At 38.5% G+C, this 15,904-nt stretch overlaps 1 long non-coding RNA gene across 2 annotated transcripts; it reads right to left on the bottom strand.

The window, feature by feature from the left end:
- Positions 1-772: 772 nt before the first annotated feature.
- On the bottom strand, positions 773-15,086 carry LOC105482730 (uncharacterized). Of its 2 annotated transcripts, none has more exons than XR_987822.2 (3): positions 15,027-15,086; positions 7,925-8,150; positions 773-1,991 (listed from the first exon to the last, which is right to left on the bottom strand). It is a non-coding gene; the product is annotated as an uncharacterized lncRNA (long non-coding RNA). The 2 variants fall into 2 exon arrangements; XR_987821.2 differs by lacking the exon at positions 15,027-15,086 and adding an exon at positions 13,715-13,775.
- Between the last annotated feature and the right edge of the window lie 818 nt (positions 15,087-15,904).

Raw genomic sequence — 15,904 nt, 5'->3', positions numbered from 1 at the left:
CCTAGGTGAGGACCGGCACTTCTGCCTTTGCGCCCAAATGTTGCATTTTCCAAGAACGCCCTGGCCCACCACAATCCCATTCTGTGCCTATAAAAACCTGAGACCCTAGCAAGGCAGAGACAGAAGCTTCTGGAAAGGCAGAGGAACACATCAACAGAAAGACAAGTGGCCGGACATTGAGAGGACGTCGAGGGGAGCACACCAATGGAAGAGCACATTGGCTGATGCCGGCAAGAGGCCAGGCAGTCGTCTAGCAGGATGAGGTGGAGTTTGGCCTGGGCAGTCTTAGGAGAGAGCCAGGGGCCCACTGAGCAGCCCAACTCCAGAAGAAAACCATCTCCCTTCTGGCTTCCCCATCGATTGAGAGTTACTTCCACTCAACAAAACTTTACAATCATTCTCCAAGCCCACATGTGATCCAATTCTTCCCGTACACCAAGGCAAGAACCCAGAATACAGAAAGCCCTCTGTTCTTGGGATAAGGTAGAGGGTCTAATCCAGCTGGTTAACACAAGCCGCCTATAGACAGCAAACTAAAAGAGTACCTTGTAACACACACCCACTGGGGCTTTAGCTGTAGACACTCACCTCTAGACACTGCTGTGGGGTCAGAGCCCCACAGCCTGCTGGTCTGTATGCTCCCCTAGAGGTTTGAGCAGTGGGGCACTGAAGAAGCGAGCCACGCCCCCATCATCAGTCCTGTGAGGGGGGCAAGAGAACCTTTCCTGTTTCAACAGCATGTATCACCCTATCAGATATTGTTACAAAATCATTTGTTCTAATGGTTTTATTAAAATGTTTAAATTTTTAATGATCCTTCCCCCTAGGCAAAATGCCTGACTTCCAGGAAAGAACTGTTCTGTGCAACTATTTCTCCCTCATATTTGGCTGGTGCAAAAGTAATCGCGGTTTTGGATAATGAATTTTAAATCATTATAACTAGGCTCAAACACATCTTTATTAATCAAAATAGGAAACATTACAATCAATACATTTTTACCAATGAAAAATAAGTTTGTTTATTCCTGTAGCATAAAAATCCGTGCTTCAGGATTCAATGAACGCTTGGAAAGCACTTTCTGCATTCTACTGGTTGTGGAAGTGTTTTCCTTACAAAAAGTTGTCGAGATGCTTAAAGAAGTGGTAGTCGGTTGGCGAGAGGTCAGGTGAATATGGTGGGTGAGGCAAAACTTCGTAGCCCAGTTTGTTCAACTTCTGAAGCTTTAGTTGTGTGATGTGCAGTCATGCATTGTTGTGGAGAATTGGGCCCTTTCTGTTGACCAAAGATGATTGCAAGGTTGAAGTTTTCGGTGCATCTCTTTGAACTGCTGAGCATACTTATCAGATGTAATGGTTTTGCTGGGATTCAGAAAGCAATAGTGGATCACACCAGCAGCAGACCACCAAACAGTGAACATGACATTTTTTTGGTCCAAATTTGGCTTTGGGAAGTGCTTTGGAGCTTCTTGGTCTAGCCACTGAGCTGGTCATCACCGGTTGTCATATAAAATCTATGTTACATTGGAAGTCACAATCTGATCGAGAAATGATCTGTTGTTGTGTAGAATAAGAGAAGATGACACTTCAAAATGACAATTTTTTTTTTTTTAATTTTCACTCAGCTCATGAGGCATCCACTTATCCAGCTTTTTCACCTTCCCAATTTACTTCAAATGCTGAACGACTCTAGAATGCTCAATGCTGAGTTCCTTGGCAACTTCTCACACAGTTGTAAGAGGATCAGCTTCCATGGTTGCTCTCAGTTGGTCATTGTCAACTTCCAATAGCCAACTACTATGTTCCTCGTCTTCAAGGCTCTCCTCTCCTTTGCAAAACTTCTTGAACCACCACTGCACTGTACGTTCGTTAGCAGTTCTTGGACCAAATGCGTTGTTGATTTTGAGAGTTGTCTCCACTACTTTACGACCCATTTTGAACTCAAATAAGAAAATCACTCGAGTTTTCTCTCTGTCTAACATCGTTTCCATCATCTAAAATAAACAAAAAATAAACAGCAAGTAATAAGTGATGAGCAAAAAAACATAAAATGAGAAATGCCCATTAAAATGATGTTTAACAAAACCACATTTATTTAAGAATGTATTCCAATATCAAATGCCAAATTCCAAGAATGCAAAAACCACAATTACTTTTGCACTCATACTTAGAACCATGCCTGGGGCACTATAAAAACTCAACAAAAATGTGTTGATTGGATGAATGAATGCCCTTGAACAATTATTTAATTTTTTTTTTTTTTTTTTGAGATGAAGCCTGGAGTGCACTCTTGTTGCCCGGGCTGGAGTGCACTCTTGTTGCCCAGGCTGGGGTGCAATGGTGCAGTCTCGGCTCACCACAACCTCTGCCTCCTGCGTTCCAGCAATTCTCCTGCCTCAGCCTCTTGAATAGCTGGAATTACAGGCATGCACCCCCATATCTGGCTAATTTTTGTATTTTTAGTAGAGACAGGGTTTCTCCATGTTGATCAGGCTGGTTTCAAACTCCTGACCTCAGGTGATCCGCCTGCCTCGGCCTCCCAAAGTGCCAAGATTACAGGTGTGAGCCACCACGCCTGACCTATTTAATGTATTTCTAACTCACTTTCCTTATATTAATATGGCAGCGATGATGACGATATTAATAATAATCACAATAATACCACATAGTGCTATGATAAGGCTTACACATAGATTCATCTAACACAGTGCTTTTCACGTAAATGCTCAGTATTTTTTATTTATTTATTTATTTTTGAGACAGGATCTGGCTCTGTTGCACAGACTGGAGCTCAGGGGCATGATCTTAGCTCATTGTACCCCCTCCCTCCTGGGCTCAAGCAATCATCTCACCTCAGCCTCCTAAGGAGCTGGAACTATAGGCACATGCCACCACAACTGGTTATCTTTTTAAATTTTTTGCAGAAACAAGGTTTCATCATGTTGTCCAGGCTAGTCTCTAACTCCTGAACTCAAGTGATCTATCTACCTGCCTCAGCCTCCCAAAGTGCTTGGATTACAGGCATGAGCCACTGTGCCTGGCCTATACTTAACAAATTTAGACACTTTTTTTTTCTTGTTGTAGATTCTTGCATTGAGACCAACATAAAAAAAGAAATCTAAAAGAAGTCTCGTAGATTGATTTTAGGATGTCGATTATTTTCAAAACAAGTGAGAAACCCAGGGGTGTAATGAGCACATAGTTCTAGGCTTCAAGAAACAAACCATTTATTTGAAATTAGTCTAAAATGTAAAAGAAAAAATGGAAAAAGATAATGCATGAATTGCAGGATCCAGCACACATTAAAGAGTTTTTTGGGGGAAAATAGATAGATAGATAGATAGATAGATAGATAGATAGATAGATAGATAGATAGATAGAGATATCTATATAGATATATAACAGTGAGAACGGGACAAGCTAATAAGAGAAGGCTCCATGGGAGAGGAACAGATTTGTACTTGGGGATGAAAAATGGACCTGATCTATATAAATAAAGAGGAAAGGAGCAGACCATGGGAGAGGATGAAGGCAAAGAAGAATGCAGAGTTCAGTTGGAATGACTATGGTATGCCCATATGTTCAGAAGTTGGGGGATGTCAACAAAAACCAAAAAGGGTGGGCCTTTGGGAGAGGATACCATTGCATATGTGAAAAAACGTATCCTTCAGTAAATCTGGGGGACATTGAAAGTAAGGCAAAAGACTTTTATTTTGTTGTAACAAAAAAACTATAGTTACTGAAATCATTTTGGGTTTAGTGTGTGTGTTGTGCACCCACACACACAATCAAGTGTCACAAAGTCACCGAGGAGTATTAGAATTAAGTAAAGAACCTGGAGTCAGGAAAACTAGATAGCAGACTATTTTTATGTCCTCTATCACATTTGCTCTTTTCCATCTTCGTTACTCTCAGCATGATCATTCTATAACAGAGACATGATTATGCACTTTTCTGCTTAAATTCTGCTCATCTCCCCTAGTTTTCGGGGAGTTACGTCCAAATTCCTTAGCAAGTCATTCAAGGTCAGTAGTAAGCTAGGTTCAACATTTTCCCTGCCTCATCTCCTAATAGCTCCTCCAAATCTAAATGAGTTTTATAAACTCTGTCCCCCACACAGACAAACCGAAGTTCTGACTGTCCCTTTAAATAACATAAATAAGCCGGAGGTGGTGGCTCACGCCTATAATCCCAGCACTTTGGGAGGCCGAGGTGGGTGGATCACAAGGTCAGAAGATCGAGACCATCCTGGCTAACACGGTGAAATCCCGTCTCTACTAAAAATACAAAAAAAATTAGCCAGGCGAGGTGGCCGGCGCCTGTAGTCCCAGCTACTCGGGAGGCTGAGGCAAGAGAATCGCCTGAATCCGGGAGGCAGAGCTTGCAGTGAGCCGAGATCGCTCCACTGCACTCCAGCCTGGACGACAGAGCGTGACTCCATCTTAAAAAAAAAAAAAAAAAACCATAAATATTTACAGCCTGGAATAGCATTTCTCTTTCTATTATGCCTCATATGACCTTCAGCTCAACTTTCAGACACAGCTCAAATGCTGCCTCTCTTATGAAGCCTTTTCTAACGTTGTCCCACCTCTGTGGTTCTCTGAGCTCTGACTTTTCTCTTCCCATAACAACTTACACATCTTGTACTGATAACATTAAACTTATTTTGATTTTGTGTTTATATTCCTATTTCTCAGATTAAATCATGAGGTTCTTGAAGGTCAAGTGACTTTGTATCTGTAGTGCTTAGCATGGTAATGGCATATGGTAAGGAATTAATACACTAAAAAGCACTAGAAAAACTTAAAGTTTGAGTTTTCCTTAACTTACATTAAAACGTAAGCTGCAACTTAAAGTACATTTTAAGCTAAAAAAATGGTGTTGCTACATAGAGCAATAAGGTCATGATTAAAAATGAGACTGTTTTAGAATAGATGGCAAGTTTAGTGTTAACTTCTTAAACTGGATCTGTCAGAAGGTTATTTGAGAGAAAATATTCTGATATGCTTGGAAATACAAGGATGGCTCTTGAGCTAGAGAGTCACACATTGGGCCAGCATATTTTTAGAGATGACCCCTGAAAAACAGAGACGAGCAGTGGACTCTAGAAGAAAGAATATGAAAGGAAACAAACATCTGATTAGGACCTGGGCTTTGTGGCATGATAGGAACAGTGAAATTACTGGATCAGGAAGCGGTGACCAAGAGTAATTAGAGAGGTGGAAGAAGAATTGGCATGGTGTGATACAGAGGCCCTGGGCGAGAACACGTTCAACAAGATCAACACTATCAAATGCCCCCAAGAGATCAAGGGAAATGAAGCTGAGAAATAATCACAACAAAATTGCTAATTTTAGAGCGAGATTTCAGCAATTTGATTGGTAGAGAAGATGTGGAATTCAGGTAACAAAGGAAGTTGCTGAGTCGGAATCGGTATTTTTGGCTTTTAGTCACGTTTACAACTTCAAAAATGAGAAAAAGAGCATTGCTAAATATGAGTATCCTATCTATAGGGTTTTTTTTTTTTTTTAATGATAGTACTGCATTTTAAAGATTGAGTTTTCAATTTCAAGTTCGGTTACAGATAAAATAAAACATCCGGAGTTTGGGAACTCCCAGAATGAGGTTTTATTCCCTCATTGGTCACGTCTGAAGACTCCAGAGCTTAGAATTCCCTTCATAAACCTTACTTTTCTTATGGGTAGTTCTACCCATGGACACATTTTCCTAAGTATAATCTCTAAAAGAGTTAGAATTTGTGAGTGAGTTATGCAGAAGCGTTGATAGCAGCATTTCCCAAGATATGTTCGTTGAAGCACTAGTACATAGTCTGTTAATAGCTGTTATATGAAAAAAAAAATTACCCTAGTCAAACATAGTTTTGAAATGCAAGTTAAAACAAACCCAGACACTTTCTTACTGCAGAACTCCTCAGAATCTCTTATTAGTGTGCAACTGTGAATATGAAAGAAATATTTAGGGTAGCAGTTGCTTTCAAAACACTTTTCACCAAGATATCATTTTTGTCATGAAACTCACCTTTGGACTTGTTGAGTGGGATGCATTTTATTTAATATTTTCCAGCTCCTTTTATCTCAAAGTAAATGTTCCATGATATTTATATGTTATATAGTGAGCACGAAAAAAATCACTTAATAATAATAATGATGTATACATACAAGAATTGCAAGTCTTTTTTTTCTCTCCTTCCTTCCTTCCTTCCTTCCTTCCTTCCTTCCTTCCTTCCTTCCTTCCTTCCTTCCTTCCTTCCTTCCTTCCTTCCTTCCTTCCTCCTCCCTTCCCTCCCTGCCTTCTTTCCCTCCTTCCTTCCTTCCTTCTTCCACAAGAAAGAATTTGAGGCAGGTCCAGAGTAGAGTGAAAGCAAATTTATTAGAGAAGTAAAGAAACAAAAAAATGGCTGCTCCATAGGCAGAGCAGCAGTATGGGCTGATTGACTGAGTATACTTAGAGTTATTTCTTGATTATATGCTAAACAAGGGGTGGATTATTCACGAATTTTCTGGGAAAGAGACAGGCAATTTCCAAAACTGAGGGTTCCTCTTGCTTTTAGACCATACAGGATAACTTCCGGATGTTGGCGTGTAGACTGTCATGGTCTGGTGGGAGTGTCTTTTTGCATGCTAATGCATTATTAGCATAAAATGAGCAGTGATGATGACCAGAGGTCACTTTCGAGGCCATCTTGGTTTTGGGTTTTGGTGGAATTTGGCCAGCTTCTTTACCACATCCTGTTTTATCAACAGGGTCTTTGTAACCTGTATCTTGTGCTGACTTCCTGTCTCATCCTTTGATTAAGTATGCCTGACCTCCTGGGAATGCAGCCCAGTAGGTCTCAGCCTTATTTTACTCAGCCCCTATTCAAGAGGAAGTCACTCTGGTATGGACACCTATCTCCCTCCCTCCCTCCCTCCCTTCCTCCCTTCCTCCCTTCCTCCCTTCCTTCCTTCCTTCCTTCCTTCCTTCCTTCCTTCCTTCCTTCCTTCCTTCCTTCCTTCCTTCCTTCCTTCCTTCCTTCTTTCCCTTTCCTTCCTTCCTTTCATATTCTCTCTAATTAGGAGACTGTCTCAACGAACTTTTTAATTTTCATTTAAAATAAAGAACTTATACTAACGAATTAGATTTCTACTATAACTATATGCTGAAAAAATTATAAAGTAACTCTCAGGAAACATCATTAACAAAATCTGTGGGACTGGGATATCTAAATTTCCTCATTTCCAGTTTGTTAGCTCTAGCATTTTGGGGCTCTAAATTTCTTTGAAAACATGTGAGGGTTTGAAGTACTGGCATGCATAAAATTCTTTAGTAAAACAGGAATATTGAATATGCTTTTAACTTTAACACTAAGCATTTCTATGATTGCCTCACACTTTTTTTTATTGGTATTGACTGCAGTGGATTCATGAGGAGGACATATGTTCTTAGCAAAGACATATAGGACGATTCTGCGTTACATCACCACCACCCACCTTCATTTAAGCTCTGGAAAAAGACAAGCTCTTCCAAATGCTTCCAATTTTTATTCTGCTTTACTCTCACACAGATACTTCTCCGGAATGTTCTTATCTCATCCACCATGATAGCTTTGTTCCTCTGCCCTTCACGAAGTTATGCGATCAGCACGTCTCACTGCAGCCTCTGGATACATGTTCCCTGCATTGTGTCCCACACCCCTTCTCTTGTTTTTGTGGCAGTTTCCCCAGTGCCCAGAAGCTGTCACCTTGTTTCATATCAGAGTCACTTATGCTTTCCCTATTTCTGATTCACAGCTTTTACCTACCTTGCAGTGCTTTTCTGGAACATGTTTGGCCCCCCCAGGTTTGTTAAAGCCACAAAGAAACACCAACGTTATCTATCTGAATGATTCTGATTGTTTTCTAAAAAGCATTTGCTTTGTGAAACCTACCTTTTCAGATTCCAAGGTAAATTGGTGCCTTGGAATCCTGCATTCCTGTGGTCTAAAATGCTTCTTGATATGCAAGTGCAGCAGGAAGATGTGCGCACAGAAATGCCTGGGTAGAACTATGACCAGCGGCTGTGTGCTGTGAGGGAACTTCAACCATAGTTCAGGTGACAAGAAGCCCTTACATGAAATAAGCCCCTCTGCTGTTCCCTTGCTCCTACTGTCCTCCCTAGAAACAAAAATAAAGGACAACTCCTTCCATAAATAGACAACTACTTCAGATGGAGTTAGTCAGATGAAAGTCACAAGATGACTCAAAATGCCTATTTCACAGGCATAAAATACTCTTAGTGATTGAGATATAAAAGAGTCAACTTTAAGTGTTTCATTAAAATCACTGCAAATACTATGCATAACAATTTACCAAGAACTCATGAAGCTGCTTGTTTAATAAATGAAGCTCATCTGTAGTAAATGGCTTGGTACAACCAAAGTGGCTCTAATCAAATTGGGGACAGATGAGTTCTGTACAGGCAGCTTATTTCATTAATTTACTGCTGTTTAGGGTTCATAGGCAATGGCCAATTGATATTATTTGTGACAACACTAAATAAAATAAGTAAAGGAAAATAAGTTGCATGATGTATTGCAGAGATAAATCACACCCCGGCAAGTGGGGAGCTGAAACCCTCCAGCAGAAGCACTTAGCACACTTCATTTGATTCCCATTCGTCAGCCTCAGTGCCGGTGGCTCAAAAAGAATGCAAAGGTAAATGAACACCAAAATATGATTTACAGTACTGGAAAACAGTCCTACCCAAATAAATCAAGGTTCCACTTCATTTCAGGCATTGGTTTATTCATAATACAGGGCTTTTACAATCAAGTCCTGCCAATTGTAAACAAACCACAACAAAACACACACCTGCACGAAGAGATAGGCACGATACTATGTGTGCATAGAGAACTAAAGAGGTTTAAAAATAACTACAGCTATTCGGCAGATTGAAAAAGGAAACGGGCAGCACATTTTAAAAGACCTCGTTGGTTTGAGCAGTAATGTTGTTGCAGTCTGCTTACATGATTAGGACAGGAGAAGCCACATCCACTTTTAGAATTTATAGATTTAAAAATGTTCAACCAGACTGCTTCTATACATAGCTTTGTTAAAACTCCTGGGAAGACTATCGTAAAGTTCTGTTCTTATTCAAGATTTTAAGAATTGTTCTGGATTAGAGATAAGAGAGAGAGGAATAAGTGAATAGGAGAATCTATTAAATGAGGTGTCTTCTAAAATAACTTAGTTTCGTTTTCATTCTAGGCTCCATAGACTGTAACTGCCACCTTGCTACTGGGGAGCTTTTCATCTGATGTAAACCAAAGATAACAAAGGAGGAAACTGAAGGGGTTCTGTCATAAACATCTCTCTTCAGCTAAATATAGGTGATTGCATATTGCAAACATAATTCTGTTGATTTCTTTTTATTAACAATAAACCTAAAAAAAAAAAAAGAAATACTCAGTTGAAAGCAAAAAAACAAAAGGAAAACCTTAAAATTACAGTATTTTAGAACTGGAGAGAACTTCCTTACAGATCATTTAGAAGTCTAATTACCAAATTCTGCAAAAATAATCTTAGGATTTAAAAAAGATGAGTAAGCCAAGGTCACAACATTGGTTAACGACAGAGCCAAGCTCCAGCTCAAGGACTTCAAAATCTTTAAAAAGTTTGTGCACAAATATGTTGAAATCTTTATATCCTACAGTTCTTTGTGATATGCAAAATACACAGATAAACGTTTTATGTTCTTACATACCCTGTGTATGTGCACGAGTGTGTGCACACATGTGTATATAATGGATTTTTTACACATATATGTATGTCATGGATTTTTTTTTTTTAATTTTAGGTTTTCTGATTTTCTTATAGACTTACAGCAATATTTTATTTGGTTTCATTATATTCAAGCAATTTTTCCAAGAAGCATTTAGTGTGGTTTCCAACATGAAAGTGTTCTCCCTGAGGTTATTGTTGCACTTAAATGGCTTTTGTTTTCCTGCCTTCTTATTTGTGTCCTAAGAAAGACATACTGGACTGACTGGTTGTCTACTTAGTGCCATGTCTCCAAAGGTTGCACATACACTGTGTTTCCTCTTACAAGCCTACAAAGCAACTGCCTAGAGAAGCATTGAAAACCAAGTGCAAAGTCTTTTTTATTAAAATATCTTTCCTGGGAGATAATGTAGCACTTTTAGTATTTGTATTGCAGATACTGCTTATATTATTGGAAGTTAATATTTTATCCCTAGTTGCAGAGGTATTACAAATTACCAAACCTATACAACCATGCTGCCTGAAGTTAAGATTATACATTGCTGAGGTTTAAGTAGGTGTTTGCCTAACAGCATCATTCTCCATAGAAAACGAGTTTTCAGAAGGAAAGCAGAAACAGTTGGGTTTTCATTCTATTACCATTGAAATTGTACTTCTTTTTGTTAATGATTGAATAAATCAGAATTTCAGCGGTGTATTCTCAGCATTTTCTTCTATTTATTCCATCTGTTAGGGGAAAGCACCAGCATCTTGAGAAATAACCCACTTTATAGTCAAAAAGTATAGTCTGCAAATTTAAGCTGTTTATTGTGGGATAAAAATAACCGTAAAACAAACAAGCTCTCCTTGAATATTTGTGCCCCTGGTTGGAGAGCTCTTCCATTCCCTTGAAGGCTTTTGGCTATAAAACACCCTGAAAAACAATTTCTCGCAGTCCTAGCTCGTATGTAGGAAGCTGTTTCTCTCATTCTGATTAACTTGACTGCAGGTTTGCTTGGGGATTAAATAAACTAGCTAACTTCCAAAACCCTTTTGAAGGAGGGAAGGTCTCTTCTACCTTTTGTCTATTTCAGTGTCAGCCCTTGACACCCAGGCAGGAAGATGGGGATGGGGTCGGGGAGCGGTTTAACTTGGTGGGAATTGAACACAGAAATAAAACCCAAAAGAACATGGAGACTTTCTGGAGCACTGCTGGGAAATAGGATTGCAGCCTACCCCTCCTGGTTCGTGTTTTCTCTACCTGTTACAAGTCATTTATTTTTATCACACCTTTAATGAAAGTGACCTATAGAAAGGGCTTTTATCTGGGCTGTGGTGAACTAAGACAATAAAAAGGAACTTAGAATTATCGTGGTTTAGTTAACCATCAAGGAAATAAGAGAAGTTGTTTTCATAAGTAATTTCTCAAATGAATGTTCTAAACAAAATAGTAGCATGTATGAGAGGAAGAAAATCTAATTGATCATTGTCTCCAACTATAATTGATTCACCAAATATGCATTCAATCTTGAGCCGTGTGTAAGCTTCACTTCTTTGTCTTTTCAGAGGTCAAATGCTACCATTACTATAAATATCTATACATCAAGGTTTACAGGTTAGTAACTTAATATATTCTATTGACCTAGGTTAAATATTCTCCCCAAATTTGCTATGTTTAAACATATCAGTATTTTGAATGACAGAGGGGCTGGCATAACAATTTTGTTTTCTTTCTTCTATTTATCTGATACTAAAGCTTCATGGGGATTGCTAAGTTTTTCTTCCAAACATGCTTGTAGGTTATTTCCTTGTTTGGCAAGGGAATGAAATTTACCATCACTTGGGAAAATTCTGAAGTCAAGCTGTGAAACTGAACAAAATTTTCATCGGCAAAAATTGAGTTTGAAAAACATGTGTTTCCCCTTTGGTAACAGGAGGATGCAAGGTAGATAGGAAGCCGAATCGGAGAGTTTAAGCCTTCATTATTCTTTCCTGTGTAACCATTCAGCAGCAAGGAAGAGAAAGAAAAGAATGCCAGCTGCAATGCCCAAAGCAAAATCTTTATGAGACTGAGTGATGGAACTCGGAGAAGCAAACCAGGTGCCCACTCCTTGATCTTAACACACAACATTTGTATACACAGAAGAAAAGGAAAGCCAAGCCAAGAAGGACAGATCCCTGGGGAACATGGAGAAAGAAAGTACAGTGAGGAATCTTAAGAGGCTGTGGGTCCTTGTAGTGTGTTCACACAGGCATGCTGAACAATAAGTCCAAGATTATATTTTCATAAAGGAAATAGTATAATTGGCTATTTCCTAAAGTCACCTAAGCCCAGCCCAAATGATAAGTTTTCAGGGATAACAATAGCTTAAGTTTTTATAGCACTTTATATTATCTTGTTTGATCTTATCTGATCTGCACAACAAGTCTGTAAGATAGGTTACAATTATTCAAGAAGAACTTAATACTAGAGAGGTTAAATCACTTTCCCATAAGCCAGAATCAGGCAGGCAGTCTGTTGCTATAATTTCTTGTATGAAATTTTACTGAATCAAGCAGATTTACATTAAAAAGTAAAAGTCACAGCCCCATTATTCTCAGAATAAATATGAAAGAGTTATCTACCTTGCAATGAAGGAAACATCTTTTATAAGAATCAATATTATGAACTTAAAGTAAGATATAGAATATCAGAGTGAGTGCTGTTTCTGGTGACGCACCCTTGGGGTCAGTTTAGTCCATCCTAGTTACATAAATATAATGTAACTTTCATGTTCCATTGCTCAAATGTACCATTCATGACTATCTTTTTACTCCTGGTTACTGACATTAGACTATAGACCTTACTCTTACATAAGAGAGAAAATCAACAATATCGCCATCATTACCATAGAAAACATTTAGTGAGGCCTCAATCCGTGCACCTGTTGTTGTTTTGCAAAGTGAGTTATTAGACGTGGTTCTTGTCCACTGGGATCTTAAAGACAAAGGAAAGGACATACAGACAACTGAACAAGCAATGAGACTTGTACACAGGCACATATGTGCCAGCTCCTATTTGCATATGGAAATGTCGACTTTGTAGATTCAAGTTAATGATGTTTTGCTTTTGTCAATCCATTATGAATTGTCAGCTATTAAAATCTGGCCCCAAGTGATATCTCAGCACAGTGACGTGCCTTATCCTGCTGTTCTGTTGTGTAGGTTAAGATCTCAATGTTCCTATCAAGCTTCAGGGAATTCTTAGCTTGTAAAGACTTTGCATTCAGGGTCACTGGTGTTTCAAGAAACAGCTTAGCCAAACATCAATTTTTTTTTCTTAAATTTTTAAAAAGTTAGTTTAACAATTAGAAAGCCAAATCATCTGCTGACTTCTTCTCAGAAAATAGAATTTAGAAGAACTTTATGAATTGAAAATGAAGCTTAAAACACTTTCTATTTTGAACTCTGATAAACTTGAGACAAAATACAGCTTTCCTTTTTTTCGGTTCTCAGCACTATGAGAAGCCTTATTTCTATCTTAGGAATCCTCAAATCATTAAAAATATGTTATGCTTCATGGCATCATTTGATGCATAAATATGGATGGGAGTAAGAAAATAGAAAGATCGCCAATCTTCACCTCTAAAAACTTGTTTTTGATATGGTACCTATGCACAACAATGGACTAGATGCTATACATAATCACATTTAATATTCACAATCGTTGTGGGGAATAGAAACTATTTTACCATACCACACCCTCCCTTTTACCAATGAGAAAATGCTAAATGAGTTGATCGAGGCCGCACAAAGAGTAAGAATTACCAACAAAGTTCAAACCACAATTTTTCTGACTCCAAAACTCATAGATTTAATCTGTACCTATCTACTTTATATAATAATTCTAAAAGGATGCATGTCTTTAACTTCTTTCTTTCAGAGAGGGTATGACTTTTTGGTATGCATTGAATATTGAGTACCCTAAGGGAAGAGAGTACCATAAGCCTTTCGTGTCTTCTCAGCCTCATCTCTTCCACCAGTCGGCTGCACCATATAGTCCAGCATAGGTTCTGGCCGAGCTCACACAGGTGACCCTGACAGTGTCTTTCTTAGGCTCCACAAGGCCTCCCTGATGCTGCTGCAAGGCATGTCTGTGCCAGTCACACAACTTGGTTGTGTGGGGAAGTTCACGTCCATTAGGTCACGCTTGACAATTGGAGAGCCAGCGCCCACAGCAAAAAAAAAAAAAAAAAAGAAAAAGAAATCTCCCTTTTATCTTCCAGGTGAACAATTCTGAAATACATTTCATAAGCCTCCTTAGAAAGTCTGGCAGGATGGAACACCATTTGCCTATATGGTGGCTGATGCATTCATTTTTGGTTTGGCTTTCCCTCCTGCATTTCATGCTCTCTGTCATTCCTGTCCCTTGGGTTCCTGTCCCTAATAAATGGTCCTCATGCAAGCTCTTTTTCTAGGTTATGCATTCAGAGTACTTCAAGCTAAGACACAGGTAATTTGCTTTATTAATTATTATATGCCCATCTTCTACTAATATATCTGATAGAGTATATATATAATCAATGATGATAAAACTGAAATTTTTTCTTGTATTTTTACATCACCTAAAATGTGCTTGGGTTAAAGGGAGTTAAGAAATTTTTATTTTTTTTTTCACAGTTGAGAATCTGTAATGATGCTTACTTGTTGCCATGGATGTGTTGCCTTGGAAGCTGAGGAATTGGACGGGGTTGAATCCATTCTGGTCATTTCTAGGGGTGTTAAATGGGCACACACATCCAGAAAAAGTAACTTCCATTTCCCTTGATGCTAAGATCAATGTAATCAGTGCTATTATTTTCTAGTTGTAAAAGCCATATTCCTATTACTGAAATTTGTAATACAATTTTTATCACTCATTCCTTTTTCCCCCAGTACAACGTGAATACTGTAATAAATTCCTTGCTTTTTCAAATATGGATAATTGTTTTTAAGCAACAGGATAGCTCATACTCTAAATTGAAATAAGCCCATCTTATTGATTCGTATCCAATTTGTCATCAGATAGATATCAGCCTTTAAAAATAGAATCATAACTAGGATTAATTCAAACAATTTCAGAAGATCTTGTAAGGGAAGCCAAACAGTGAAAAACTATTGAAATTCAACCCCTTCTCTCTGTTATTTTCTGATCAACGTTTTCAACGCCTGTGGGCTTTCTAGCAATAAAGTGTTCTGGTGTCAAGGATTACAACTGGGCTCCCTTCAAGAGCAATAAATTCACTTAAAAATATGTAAATGTGTTTCACTTACCACTGACCTGGAGGTAAAAAGTTCTATATCAAATTACTCACAGCCTGAGATACCCATTCTCCTATTCTGATTCTAATTAAAAAGGGCTGAGAAACAAGCTATGTAAGAATGTTCATTTATAGTACAGTAAAAAAGTAGGGAAGATTTACTAAGTGTTACTCGCTACACAAAGCTGCAACTACAGCAAACCGGGAGGAAAGGAGACTTCAATGTTTCTTCCAAATAGAACATACTTTTCCAATTAAAAAAAAAAATTCACCACCATAATCCAAGAACCTGTCACTTTCTGCCGATCTTTTTTGAAAGCTTCCTAATTGGATTCCCTGAGTCTTGGAGTTTCCTTCATGGGTTTTCACACCGCTGGAGTAACCATTCTGAACATTGTGATGCACATGATATTCCTATGCCCTCAAATTGGCAAGGATCCACCATTGCCCGGGGTAGATCATTCAAACTTTTTCATGCAAGTATTCTAGCTATCTTCCAAACTTCCATCTCACAACTGATACGGCTGCTAGGAGAGGCAAAAACAAATTCTTCACTGGCAATGAAATGCCTTCTAAGTACATTGTGGCATGATGGTCAATCTCATTTCATTTATTTTCCTGGTCTGCTGGCAACTGTGAGGCCAGGAAACATCTTTCATACTGTCTTTTTTACAGACACCAGGCACTCAAACAACCTTTTATTAATTTGAATGAGAATTGTATTTCATTCAATTGGGTATTGTTTAGATGCTGTCCTACATAATTTACCTTTAAGATACAGTAGGTTTGATGAACAAACCAACATATTTCAAACTTAATTACTGTGAGAAACTACAATAATTAGGGACAAGTGGAGAAACTGAGGGCTGAGTGCTCTCTGACTTAAGGCCA

The sequence above is a fragment of the Macaca nemestrina genome, chromosome 1, assembly GCF_043159975.1.
Source record: "Macaca nemestrina isolate mMacNem1 chromosome 1, mMacNem.hap1, whole genome shotgun sequence".
Classification (NCBI taxonomy): domain Eukaryota; kingdom Metazoa; phylum Chordata; class Mammalia; order Primates; family Cercopithecidae; genus Macaca; species Macaca nemestrina.
Note: the sequence above shows the minus strand (reverse complement) of the source record. Positions and strands in the feature narration are given on the sequence as shown.